This window comes from Oncorhynchus keta, unplaced genomic scaffold, assembly GCF_023373465.1.
Source record: "Oncorhynchus keta strain PuntledgeMale-10-30-2019 unplaced genomic scaffold, Oket_V2 Un_contig_1869_pilon_pilon, whole genome shotgun sequence".
Lineage (NCBI taxonomy): Eukaryota > Metazoa > Chordata > Actinopteri > Salmoniformes > Salmonidae > Oncorhynchus > Oncorhynchus keta.
The window spans coordinates 140,001-152,500 of NW_026281057.1; the positions used below are offsets into that span (position 1 = coordinate 140,001).

The 12,500-nt window shown below is 44.2% G+C and overlaps 1 pseudogene; it reads left to right on the forward strand.

Moving 5' to 3' along the window:
* LOC118383808 (uncharacterized) overlaps nucleotides 1–12,500 on the forward strand; it is a 102,221-nt pseudogene that overhangs the window by 2,003 nt on the left and 87,718 nt on the right.

The window sequence follows — 12,500 nt, forward strand, 5'->3', positions numbered from 1 at the left end:
TCATTGTTTCTACCATGGCTGCCTCGTCTGATACAAGTAACCACGCTCCTCCTCGCTGTCTCTCCTCTCCAACTCCTCTGACCTCGCTATCCCTCCTCTCCAACTCATCTGACCTCGCTATCCCTCCTCTCCTCTCCTCCCCAACTCCTCTGACCTCGCTATCCCTCCTCTCCTCTCCTCCCCAACTCCTCTGACCTCGCTATCCCTCCTCTCCAACTCCTCTGGCCTCGCTATTCCTCCTCTCCTCTCCTCCCTAACTCCTCTCTTCCCCAACTCCTCTCCTCCCCAATTCCTCTCTTCCCCAACTCCTCTCCTCTCCAACTCCTCTCCTCTACTCCCCAACTCCTCTCCAACTCCTCTCCTCTACTCCCCAACTCCTCTCCTCCTCTCCAACTCCTCTCCTCCCCAACTCCTCTACTCTCCAACTCCTCTCCTCTCCTCCCCAACTCCTCTCCAACTCCTCTCCTCTCCTCTCCAACTCCTCTCCTCCCCAACTCCTCTCCTCCCCAACTCCTCTCCTCTCCAACTCCTCTCCTCTCCTCCCCAACTCCTCCCCTCCCAGCTCCTCTCCTCCCCTCCCGGCTCCTCTCCTCTCCTCCCCAACTCCTCTCCCCTCCTTTCCTCCCTGACATGATAATCAGCTTTACCTAACAGGTCTGTTTTTAAATGGTGACACTATTTATACAACCAGCAGCAACGGCTGTAGATCCATGTCCATAGAGCTCCTGTCTGTGATCCCTGTTCAGATACAACCAACAGCAACGGCTGTAGATCCATGTCCTTAGAGCTCCTGTCTGTGATCCCTGTTCAGATACAACCAGCAGCCCTACAGCTGTAGATCCATGTCCTTAGAGCTCCTGTCTGTCTGGGATCCCTGTTCAGATACAACCAACAGCTGTAGATCCATGTCCTTAGAGCTCCTGTCTGTCTGGGATCCCTGTTCAGATACATCCAGCAGCCCTACAGCTGTAGATCCATGTCCTTAGAGCTCCTGTCTGTCTGGGATCCCTGTTCAGATACAACCAGCAGCCCTACAGCTGTAGATCCATGTCCTTAGAGCTCCTGTCTGTCTGGGATCCCTGTTCAGATACAACCAGCAGCCCTACAGCTGTAGATCCTTGTCCTTATAGCTCCTGTCTGGGATCCCTGTTCAGATACAACCAACAGCTGTAGATCCATGTCCTTAGAGCTCCTGTCTGTCTGGGATCCCTGTTCAGATACATCCAGCAGCCCTACAGCTGTAGATCCATGTCCTTAGAGCTCCTGTCTGTCTGGGATCCCTGTTCAGATACAACCAGCAGCCCTACAGCTGTAGATCCATGTCCTTAGAGCTCCTGTCTGTCTGGGATCCCTGTTCAGATACAACCAACAGCCCTACAGTGAGGGGTAATAAGTATTTGATCCCCTGCTGATTCTCTGTACATTTGCCCACTGACAAAGAAATGATCAGTCTATAATTGTAATGGTTGTTTTATTTGAACAGTGAGAGACTGAATAACAACAACAAACATCCAGAAAAACACATGTCAAAAATTGTATAAATTGATTTGCATTTTAATAAGTATTTAACCACTTCTCAATCAGAAAGATTTCTGATAACAAGCTGAGATGAGGAGCATACTCTTAAAGGGAGTATAAACTCTTAAAGGGAGTGCTCCTAATCTCAGTTTGTTACCTGTATAAAAGACACCTGTCCACAGAAGCAATCAATCAGATTCCAAACTCTCCACCATGGCCAAGACCAAAGAGCTCTCCAAGGATGCCAGGGACAAGATTGTACACCTACACAAGGCTGGAATGGGCTGCAAGACCATCGCCAAGCAGCTTGGTGAGAAGGTGACAACAGTTGGTGCGATTATTTCGGCCTGGCGCTCCATGCAAGATCTCACCCCGTGGAGTTGTAACTACGGTCGTGAGAATGGTGAATAATCAGCCCAGAACTACACAGGAGGATCTTGTCAATGATCTCAAGGCAGCTGGGACCATAGTCACCAAGAAAACAATTGGTAACACACTACGCCGTGAAGGACCGAAATCCTGCAGTGCCCGTAAGGTCCCCCTGCTCAAGAAAGCACATATACATGCCCGTCTGAAGTTTGCCAATGAACATCTGAATGATTCAGAGGACAACTGGGTGAAAGTGTTGTGGTCAGATGAGACCAAAATGGAGCTCTTTGGCATCAACTCAACTCGCCGTGTTCGGAGGAGGAGGAATGCTGCCTGTGACCCCAAGAACACCATCCCCACCATCAAGCATGGAGGTGGAAACATTAGGCTTTGGGGGTGTTTTTCTGCTAAGGGGACAGGACAACTTCACCGGACGATGAACGGGGCCATGTACCGTCAAAATCTTGGGCACATTAAGGTCCTGGCCTAGCCAGTCTCCAGGCATTAATCCCATAGAACATCTGTGGAGGGAGCTCAAGGTTCGAGTTGCCAAACGTCAGCCTCAAAACCTTAATGACTCGGAGAAGATCTGCAAAGAGGAGTGGGACAAAATCCCTCCTGAGATGTGTGCAAACCTGGTGGCCAACTACAAGAAACGTCTGACCTCTGTGATTGCCAACAAGGGTTTTGCCACCAAGTACTAAGTCATGTTTTGCAGAGGGGTTAAATACTTATTTCCCTCATTAAAATGCAAATCAATTTATAACATTTTTGACATGCGTTTTTCTGGATTTTTTTCGTATTCAGTCCCTCACTGTTCAAATAAACCTACCATTAAAATTATAGACTGATCATTTATTTGTCAGTGGACAAACGTACAAAATCAGCAGGGGATCAAATGCTTTTTTCCCTCACCGTAACCCTAATTTACACCCCATCCGCGGTGGAGGTTTGAGTTTGAAATTCACTCAAGTTGTTTGGGTTTTGTTGTGATGCGTTGTGTTGCTCGGTTGTTTCTGCAAACTTGGTTTGGACAGGTGATGTCATATCTGAAGTCAGTGAGTGTCAGTTGGATAGGTGATGTCATATCTGAAGTCAGTGTGTCAGTTGGATAGGTGATGTCATAACTGAAGTCAGTGTGTCAGTTGGATAGGTGATGTCATAACTGAAGTCAGTGAGTCAGTTGGATAGGTGATGTCATATCTGAAGTCAGTGTGTCAGTTGGATAGGTGATGTCATAACTGAAGTCAGTGAGTCAGTTGGATAGGTGATGTCATATCTGAAGTCAGTGTGTCAGTTGGATAGGTGATGTCATATCTGAAGTCAGTGTGTCAGTTGGATAGGTGATGTCATAACTGAAGTCAGTGAGTCAGTTGGATAGGTGATGTCATATCTGAAGTCAGTGAGTCAGTTGGATAGGTGATGTCATATCTGAAGTCAGTGTGTGTCAGTTGGATAGGTGATGTCATATCTGAAGTCAGTGTGTCAGTTGGATAGGTGATGTCATAACTGAAGTCAGTGAGTCAGTTGGATAGGTGATGTCATATCTGAAGTCAGTGTGTGTCAGTTGGATAGGTGATGTCATATCTGAAGTCAGTGTGTCAGTTGGATAGGTGATGTCATATCTGAAGTCAGTGAGTGTCAGTTGGATAGGTGATGTCATATCTGAAGTCAGTGAGTGTCAGTTGGAGTTGGAGGTGATGTCATATCTGAAGTCAGTGAGTGTCAGTTGGACAGGTGATGTCATATCTGAAGTCAGTGAGTCAGTTGGATAGGTGATGTCATATCTGAAGTCAGTGTGTGTCAGTTGGACAGGTGATGTCATATCTGAAGTCAGTGTGTCAGTTGGACAGGTGATGTCATATCTGAAGTCAGTGTGTCAGTTGGATAGGTGATGTCATATCTGAAGTCAGTGTGTCAGTTGGATAGGTGATGTCATATCTGAAGTCAGTGTGTCAGTTGGATAGGTGATGTCATATCTGAAGTCAGTGTGTCAGTTGGATAGGTGATGTCATATCTGAAGTCAGTGTGTCAGTTGGATAGGTGATGTCATATCTGAAGTCAGTGTGTCAGTTGGATAGGTGATGTCATATCTGAAGTCAGTGTGTCAGTTGGATAGGTGATGTCATATCTGAAGTCAGGTGATGTCAGTTGAGTTAGGTGATGTCATATCTGAAGTCAGTGTGTCAGTTGGATAGGTGATGTCATATCTGAAGTCAGTGAGTGTCAGTTGGACAGGTGATGTCATATCTGAAGTCAGTGTGTCAGTTGGATAGGTGATGTCATAACTGAAGTCAGTGTGTGTCAGTTGGATAGGTGATGTCATATCTGAAGTCAGTGTGTCAGTTGGATAGGTGATGTCATATCTGAAGTCAGTGTGTGTCAGTTGGATAGGTGATGTCATAACTGAAGTCAGTGAGTTTCAGTTGGACAGGTGATGTCATATCTGAAGTCAGTGTGTCAGTTGGATAGGTGATGTCATATCTGAAGTCAGTGTGTCAGTTGGATAGGTGATGTCATATCTGAAGTCAGTGTGTCAGTTGGATAGGTGATGTCATATCTGAAGTCAGTGAGTGTCAGTTGGATAGGTGATGTCATATCTGAAGTCAGTGTGTGTCAGTTGGATAGGTGATGTCATATCTGAAGTCAGTGTGTCAGTTGGACAGGTGATGTCATATCTGAAGTCAGTGTGTCAGTTGGATAGGTGATGTCATATCTGAAGTCAGTGTGTCAGTTGGACAGGTGATGTCATATCTGAAGTCAGTGTGTCAGTTGGATAGGTGATGTCATATCTGAAGTCAGTGTGTCAGTTGGATAGGTGATGTCATATCTGAAGTCAGTGTGTGTCAGTTGGATAGGTGATGTCATATCTGAAGTCAGTGTGTCAGTTGGATAGGTGATGTCATATCTGAAGTCAGTGTGTGTCAGTTGGATAGGTGATGTCATATCTGAAGTCAGTGTGTGTCAGTTGGATAGGTGATGTCATATCTGAAGTCAGTGTGTCAGTTGGATAGGTGATGTCATATCTGAAGTCAGTGTGTCAGTTGGATAGGTGATGTCATATCTGAAGTCAGTGTGTCAGTTGGATAGGTGATGTCATATCTGAAGTCAGTGTGTCAGTTGGATAGGTGATGTCATATCTGAAGTCAGTGAGTGTCAGTTGGATAGGTGATGTCATATCTGAAGTCAGTGTGTGTCAGTTGGACAGGTGATGTCATATCTGAAGTCAGTGAGTGTCAGTTGGATAGGTGATGTCATATCTGAAGTCAGTGAGTGTCAGTTGGATAGGTGATGTCATATCTGAAGTCAGTGTGTGTCAGTTGGATAGGTGATGTCATATCTGAAGTCAGTGTGTCAGTTGGATAGGTGATGTCATATCTGAAGTCAGTGAGTCAGTTGGATAGGTGATGTCATATCTGAAGTCAGTGTGTCAGTTGGACAGGTGATGTCATATCTGAAGTCAGTGAGTCAGTTGGATAGGTGATGTCATATCTGAAGTCAGTGTGTCAGTTGGATAGGTGATGTCATATCTGAAGTCAGTGTGTCAGTTGGATAGGTGATGTCATATCTGAAGTCAGTGTGTCAGTTGGATAGGTGATGTCATATCTGAAGTCAGTGTGTCAGTTGGATAGGTGATGTCATATCTGAAGTCAGTGTGTCAGTTGGATAGGTGATGTCATATCTGAAGTCAGTGAGTGTCAGTTGGATAGGTGATGTCATATCTGAAGTCAGTGTGTGTCAGTGGGATAGGTGATGTCATATCTGAAGTCAGTGTGTCAGTTGGATAGGTGATGTCATATCTGAAGTCAGTGTGTCAGTTGGATAGGTGATGTCATATCTGAAGTCAGTGTGTGTCAGTTGGATAGGTGATGTCATATCTGAAGTCAGTGTGTCAGTTGGACACGTGATGTCATATCTGAAGTCAGTGTGTCAGTTGGACAGGTGATGTCATATCTGAAGTCAGTGAGTGTCAGTTGGATAGGTGATGTCATATCTGAAGTCAGTGAGTGTCAGTTGGATAGGTGATGTCATATCTGAAGTCAGTGTGTGTCAGTTGGATAGGTGATGTCATATCTGAAGTCAGTGTGTGTCAGTTGGATAGGTGATGTCATATCTGAAGTCAATGAGTGTCAGTTGGATAGGTGATGTCATATCTGAAGTCAGTGTGTCAGTTGGATAGGTGATGTCATATCTGAAGTCAGTGTGTGTCAGTTGGATAGGTGATGTCATATCTGAAGTCAGTGTGTCAGTTGGATAGGTGATGTCATATCTGAAGTCAGTGTGTCAGTTGGATAGGTGATGTCATATCTGAAGTCAGTGTGTCAGTTGGATAGATGATGTCATATCTGAAGTCAGTGTGTGTCAGTTGGATAGGTGATGTCATATCTGAAGTCAGTTTGTCAGTTGGATAGATGATGTCATATCTGAAGTCAGTGTGTGTCAGTTGGATAGGTGATGTCATATCTGAAGTCAGTGTGTCAGTTGGATAGGTGATGTCATATCTGAAGTCAGTGAGTCAGTTGGATAGGTGATGTCATATCTGAAGTCAGTGTGTCAGTTGGATAGGTGATGTCATATCTGAAGTCAGTGTGTGTCAGTTGGATAGGTGATGTCATATCTGAAGTCAGTGAGTGTCAGTTGGATGGGTGATGTCATATCTGAAGTCAGTGAGTGTCAGTTGGATAGGTGATGTCATATCTGAAGTCAGTGTGTCAGTTGGATAGGTGATGTCATATCTGAAGTCAGTGTGTGTCAGTTGGATAGGTGATGTCATATCTGAAGTCAGTGTGTCAGTTGGATAGATGATGTCATATCTGAAGTCAGTGTGTCAGTTGGATAGGTGATGTCATATCTGAAGTCAGTGAGTCAGTTGGATAGGTGATGTCATATCTGAAGTCAGTGAGTGTCAGTTGGATAGGTGATGTCATATCTGAAGTCAGTGTGTCAGTTGGATAGGTGATGTCATATCTGAAGTCAGTGTGTCAGTTGGATAGGTGATGTCATATCTGAAGTCAGTGTGTCAGTTGGATAGGTGATGTCATATCTATCTGTGTGTCAGTTCAGGTGATGTCATATCTGGAGTCAGTGTGTCAGTTGGAGGTGATGTCATATCTGAAGTCAGTGAGTGTCAGTTGGATAGGTGATGTCATATCTGAAGTCAGTGTGTCAGTTGGATAGGTGATGTCATATCTGAAGTCAGTGAGTCAGTCAGTGTGTCAGTTGGATAGGTGATGTCATATCTGAAGTCATATCTGAAGTCAGTGAGTCAGTTGGATAGGTGATGTCAGGTGATCTGAAGTCAGTGAGTGTCAGTTGGATAGGTGATGTCATATCTGAAGTCAGTGTGTCAGTTGGATAGGTGATGTCATATCTGAAGTCAGTGTGTGTCAGTTGGATAGGTGATGTCATATCTGAAGTCAGTGTGTCAGTTGGATAGGTGATGTCATATCTGAAGTCAGTGAGTCAGTTGGATAGGTGATGTCATATCTGAAGTCAGTGAGTGTCAGTTGGATAGGTGATGTCATATCTGAAGTCAGTGTGTGTCAGTTGGATAGGTGATGTCATATCTGAAGTCAGTGTGTGTCAGTTGGATAGGTGATGTCATATCTGAAGTCAGTGTGTCAGTTGGATAGGTGATGTCATATCTGAAGTCAGTGAGTCAGTTGGATAGGTGATGTCATATCTGAAGTCAGTGAGTGTCAGTTGGATAGGTGATGTCATATCTGAAGTCAGTGTGTGTCAGTTGGATAGGTGATGTCATATCTGAAGTCAGTGTGTCAGTTGGATAGGTGATGTCATATCTGAAGTCAGTGAGTGTCAGTTGGATAGGTGATGTCATATCTGAAGTCAGTGTGTCAGTTGGATAGGTGATGTCATATCTGAAGTCAGTGAGTGTCAGTTGGATAGGTGATGTCATATCTGAAGTCAGTGTGTCAGTTGGATAGGTGATGTCATATCTGAAGTCAGTGTGTGTCAGTTGGATAGGTGATGTCATATCTGAAGTCAGTGTGTCAGTTGGATAGGTGATGTCATATCTGAAGTCAGTGTGTCAGTTGGATAGGTGATGTCATATCTGAAGTCAGTGAGTCAGTTGGATAGGTGATGTCATATCTGAAGTCAGTGTGTCAGTTGGATAGGTGATGTCATATCTGAAGTCAGTGTGTCAGTTGGATAGGTGATGTCATATCTGAAGTCAGTGTGTCAGTTGGATAGGTGATGTCATATCTGAAGTCAGTGAGTGTCAGTTGGATAGGTGATGTCATATCTGAAGTCAGTGTGTCAGTTGGATAGGTGATGTCATATCTGAAGTCAGTGAGTGTCAGTTGGACAGGTGATGTCATATCTGAAGTCAGTGAGTCAGTTGGATAGGTGATGTCATATCTGAAGTCAGTGTGTGTCAGTTGGACAGGTGATGTCATATCTGAAGTCAATGAGTGTCAGTTGGACAGGTGATGTCATATCTGAAGTCAGTGAGTGTCAGTTGGATAGGTGATGTCATATCTGAAGTCAGTGAGTGTCAGTTGGATAGGTGATGTCATATCTGAAGTCAGTGAGTGTCAGTTGGATAGGTGATGTCATATCTGAAGTCAGTGAGTGTCAGTTGGATAGGTGATGTCATATCTGAAGTCAGTGAGTCAGTTGGATAGGTGATGTCATATCTGAAGTCAGTGAGTCAGTTGGATAGGTGATGTCATATCTGAAGTCAGTGAGTCAGTTGGATAGGTGATGTCATATCTGAAGTCAGTGTGTCAGTTGGATAGGTGATGTCATATCTGAAATCAGTGTGTCAGTTGGATAGGTGATGTCATAACATGCCCTCTAATCAGGATATAGTGTGTCTGACAGAGTCTCTGTCTTCTCTCATGAGGATATAGTGTGTCTGACAGAGTCTCTGTCCCCTCTCATCAGGATATAGTGTGTTTGACAGAGTCTCTGTCTCCTCTCATCAGGATATAGTGTGTTTGACAGAGTCTCTGTCTCCTCTCATCAGGAGATAGTGTGTTTGACAGAGTCTCTGTCTCCTCTCATCAGGAGATAGTGTGTTTGACAGAGTCTCTGTCCCCCCTCATCAGGATATAGTGTGTTTGACAGAGTCTCTGTCCCCCCTCATCAGGATATAGTGTGTTTGACAGAGTCTCTGTCTCCTCTCATCAGGATATAGTGTGTTTGACAGAGTCTCTGTCCCCCCTCATCAGGATATAGTGTGTTTGACAGAGTCTCTGTCTCCTCTCATCAGGAGATAGTGTGTTTGACAGAGTCTGTCTCCTCTCATCAGGAGATAGTGTGTTTGACAGAGTCTCTGTCCCCTCTCACCAGGATATAGTGTGTTTGACAGAGTCTCTGTCTCCTCTCATCAGGATATAGTGTGTTTGACAGAGTCTCTGTCCCCTCTCATCAGGATATAGTGTGTTTGACAGAGTCTCTGTCTCCTCTCATCAGGAGATAGTGTGTTTGACAGAGTCTCTGTCCCCTCTCATCAGGATATAGTGTGTTTGACAGAGTCTCTGTCTCCTCTCATCAGGAGATAGTGTGTCTGACAGAGTCTCTGTCCCCTCTCATCAGGATATAGTGTGTTTGACAGAGTCTCTGTCCCCTCTCATCAGGATATAGTGTGTTTGACAGAGTCTCTGTCCCCTCTCATCAGGATATAGTGTGTTTGACAGAGTCTCTGTCTCCTCTCATCAGGATATAGTGTGTTTGACAGAGTCTCTGTCCCTCTCATCAGGAGATAGTGTGTCTGACAGAGTCTCTGTCCCCTCTCATCAGGATATAGTGTGTTTGACAGAGTCTCTGTCTCCTCTCATGAGGATATAGTGTGTCTGACAGAGTCTCTGTCCCCTCTCATCAGGATATAGTGTGTTTGACAGAGTCTCTGTCCCCCCTCATGAGGATATAGTGTGTTTGACAGAGTCTCTGTCTCCTCTCATCAGGATATAGTGTGTTTGACAGAGTCTCTGTCCCCTCTCATCAGGATATAGTGTGTTTGACAGAGTCTCTGTCCCCTCTCACCAGGATATAGTGTGTTTGACAGAGTCTCTGTCTCCTCTCATCAGGATATAGTGTGTTTGACAGAGTCTCTGTCTCCTCTCATGAGGATGTAGTGTGTTTGACAGAGTCTCTGTCCCCCCTCATCAGGATATAGTGTGTTTGACAGAGTCTCTGTCCCCCCTCATGAGGATATAGTGTGTTTGACAGAGTCTCTGTCCCCCCTCATGAGGATATAGTGTGTTTGACAGAGTCTCTGTCCCCCCTCATGAGGATATAGTGTGTTTGACAGAGTCTCTGTCCCCCCTCATGAGGATATAGTGTGTTTGACAGAGTCTCTGTCCCCCCTCACCAGGATATAGTGTGTTTGACAGAGTCTCTGTCCCCCCTCATCAGGATATAGTGTTTTTGACAGTCTCTTAGTGTCCACACACCTGTTACTGGAATTGGATGTGTGGGTGTCACATGGAATCATTTGTAATCTCTAGCTAGTTTCTGTTTTTAGACAGCCTAGATACACACACACACACACACACACACACACACACACACACACACACACACACACACACACACACACACACACACACACACACACACACACACACACACACACACAGGGTTAATTCCGCCGCATGGTTACAACAAATCAGAATGTTTAGCTTAAAATGTTGATAAACTTTTAGGATATTTCTTCACGTTATAAGCGCAGCAATGCACCCATGGTAGGAGGCTATAACAGCGAATGTTTCATTAGCGTGAAAACACCATTCTCAACCCTGACCTCAAATGTGATTATGCATCTAATGCTTTATTATAAAGGGGCATTTTAATGGTGAAAATGACCTTCCCCCAAAGTAGAAACTCAAGCGTCGACCTATGTATGCCAGATAGGACACCGGTTGTCAAGTGGATTCATGTGCTTCATTTTAAATAGTTATTTGGCCACTTCAGTTGTGATTACAAACCTTATCGAAACATTTTCGGCTAGGCTACAGCTAGGCTACAGCTAGGCTACAGCTAGGCTACAGCTAGGCTTGGCTACAGCTAGGCTAGGCTACAGCTAGGCTATGCTACAGCTAGGCTAGGCTACAGCTAGGCTACAGCTAGGCTACAGCTAGGCTACAACTAGGCTACAGCTAGGCTAGGCTACAGCTAGGCTAGGCTACAGCTAGGCTAGGCTACATGAGGTGTGTGACTATGATTTGAAAAAGTAACACAAAAAAAGGCTTGTTCTGTTTCTTGCCTTACCGCACACAGGCTGGGCATATGAGGTGTGATACTAACCTTATCTAAACATGTAGCCTAGCCCATAGGTCTATATGAGGTGTGATACTAACCTTATCTAAACATGTAGCCTAGCCCATAGGTCTATATGAGGTGTGATACTAACCTTATCAGAACATGTAGCCTAGCCCATAGGTCTATATGAGGTGTGATACTAACCTTATCTAAACATGTAGCCTAGCCCATAGGTCTATATGAGGTGTGATACTAACCTTATCTAAACATGTAGCCTAGCCCATAGGCCTATATGAGGTGTGGTACTAACCTTATCTAAACATGTAGCCTAGCCCATAGGCCTATATGAGGTGTGATACTAACCTTATCTAAACATGTAGCCTAGCCCATAGGCCTATATGAGGTGTGATACTAACCTTATCTAAACATGTAGCCTAGCCCATAGGTCTATATGAGGTGTGATACTAACCTTATCTAAACATGTAGCCTAGCCCATAGGCCTATAGGATACTAACCTTATCTAAACATGTAGCCTAGCCCATAGGTCTATATGAGGTGTGATACTAACCTTATCTAAACATCTAAGGCCATGTGTGATACTAACCTTATCTAAACATGTAGCCCAGCCCATAGGCCTATATGAGGTGTGATACTAACCTTATCTAAACATGTAGCCTAGCCCATAGGTCTATATGAGGTGTGATACTAACCTTATCTAAACATGTAGCCTAGCCCATAGGTCTATATGAGGTGTGATACTAACCTTATCTAAACATGTAGCCTAGCCCATAGGTCTATATGAGGTGTGATACTAACCTTATCTAAACATGTAGCCTAGCCCATAGGTCTATATGAGGTGTGATACTATGTTTATTTTTTTAAAGGCTATTGTCACCCATCAGACTATTCTTGATTTGATCTTGTCTTTACATGTACTAAATCATATATGTGTGGAATTAGTTTTGATTTAGAATGGACCGTTGTCATTTACCTGTCTCAGAACAGGGGAAAAATACCTGTTATTTATGCACTTAAATAGCGAATGGAGGACGCTTTTCCCCGTGGTTCATTTTCATGCCAGCCAGATAGGCAATACTCCTGTTCTAAAGATAAGCAATGTGCTTAATATTAGGAATGTTGATAAATAAATAGAGTAGGCCTAGCCTATAGAAAGCTGAGCCTCCTCTTTTTAGTAGAGGCCATCAAACCTGTTTTTTCACACATTTACATAGCTTATAGAAATGTTGCGCGAACATGACCTCATGGGTTCTCATTAAGTGTTTGATTTGATTTTCCACAACATTTTGCATTGATGTCAAAGTGATTAGAGGGACAATAGAGTTGTAAGTACCAGGCAGCATCAGAGCTTGGAGATTATATTTTTT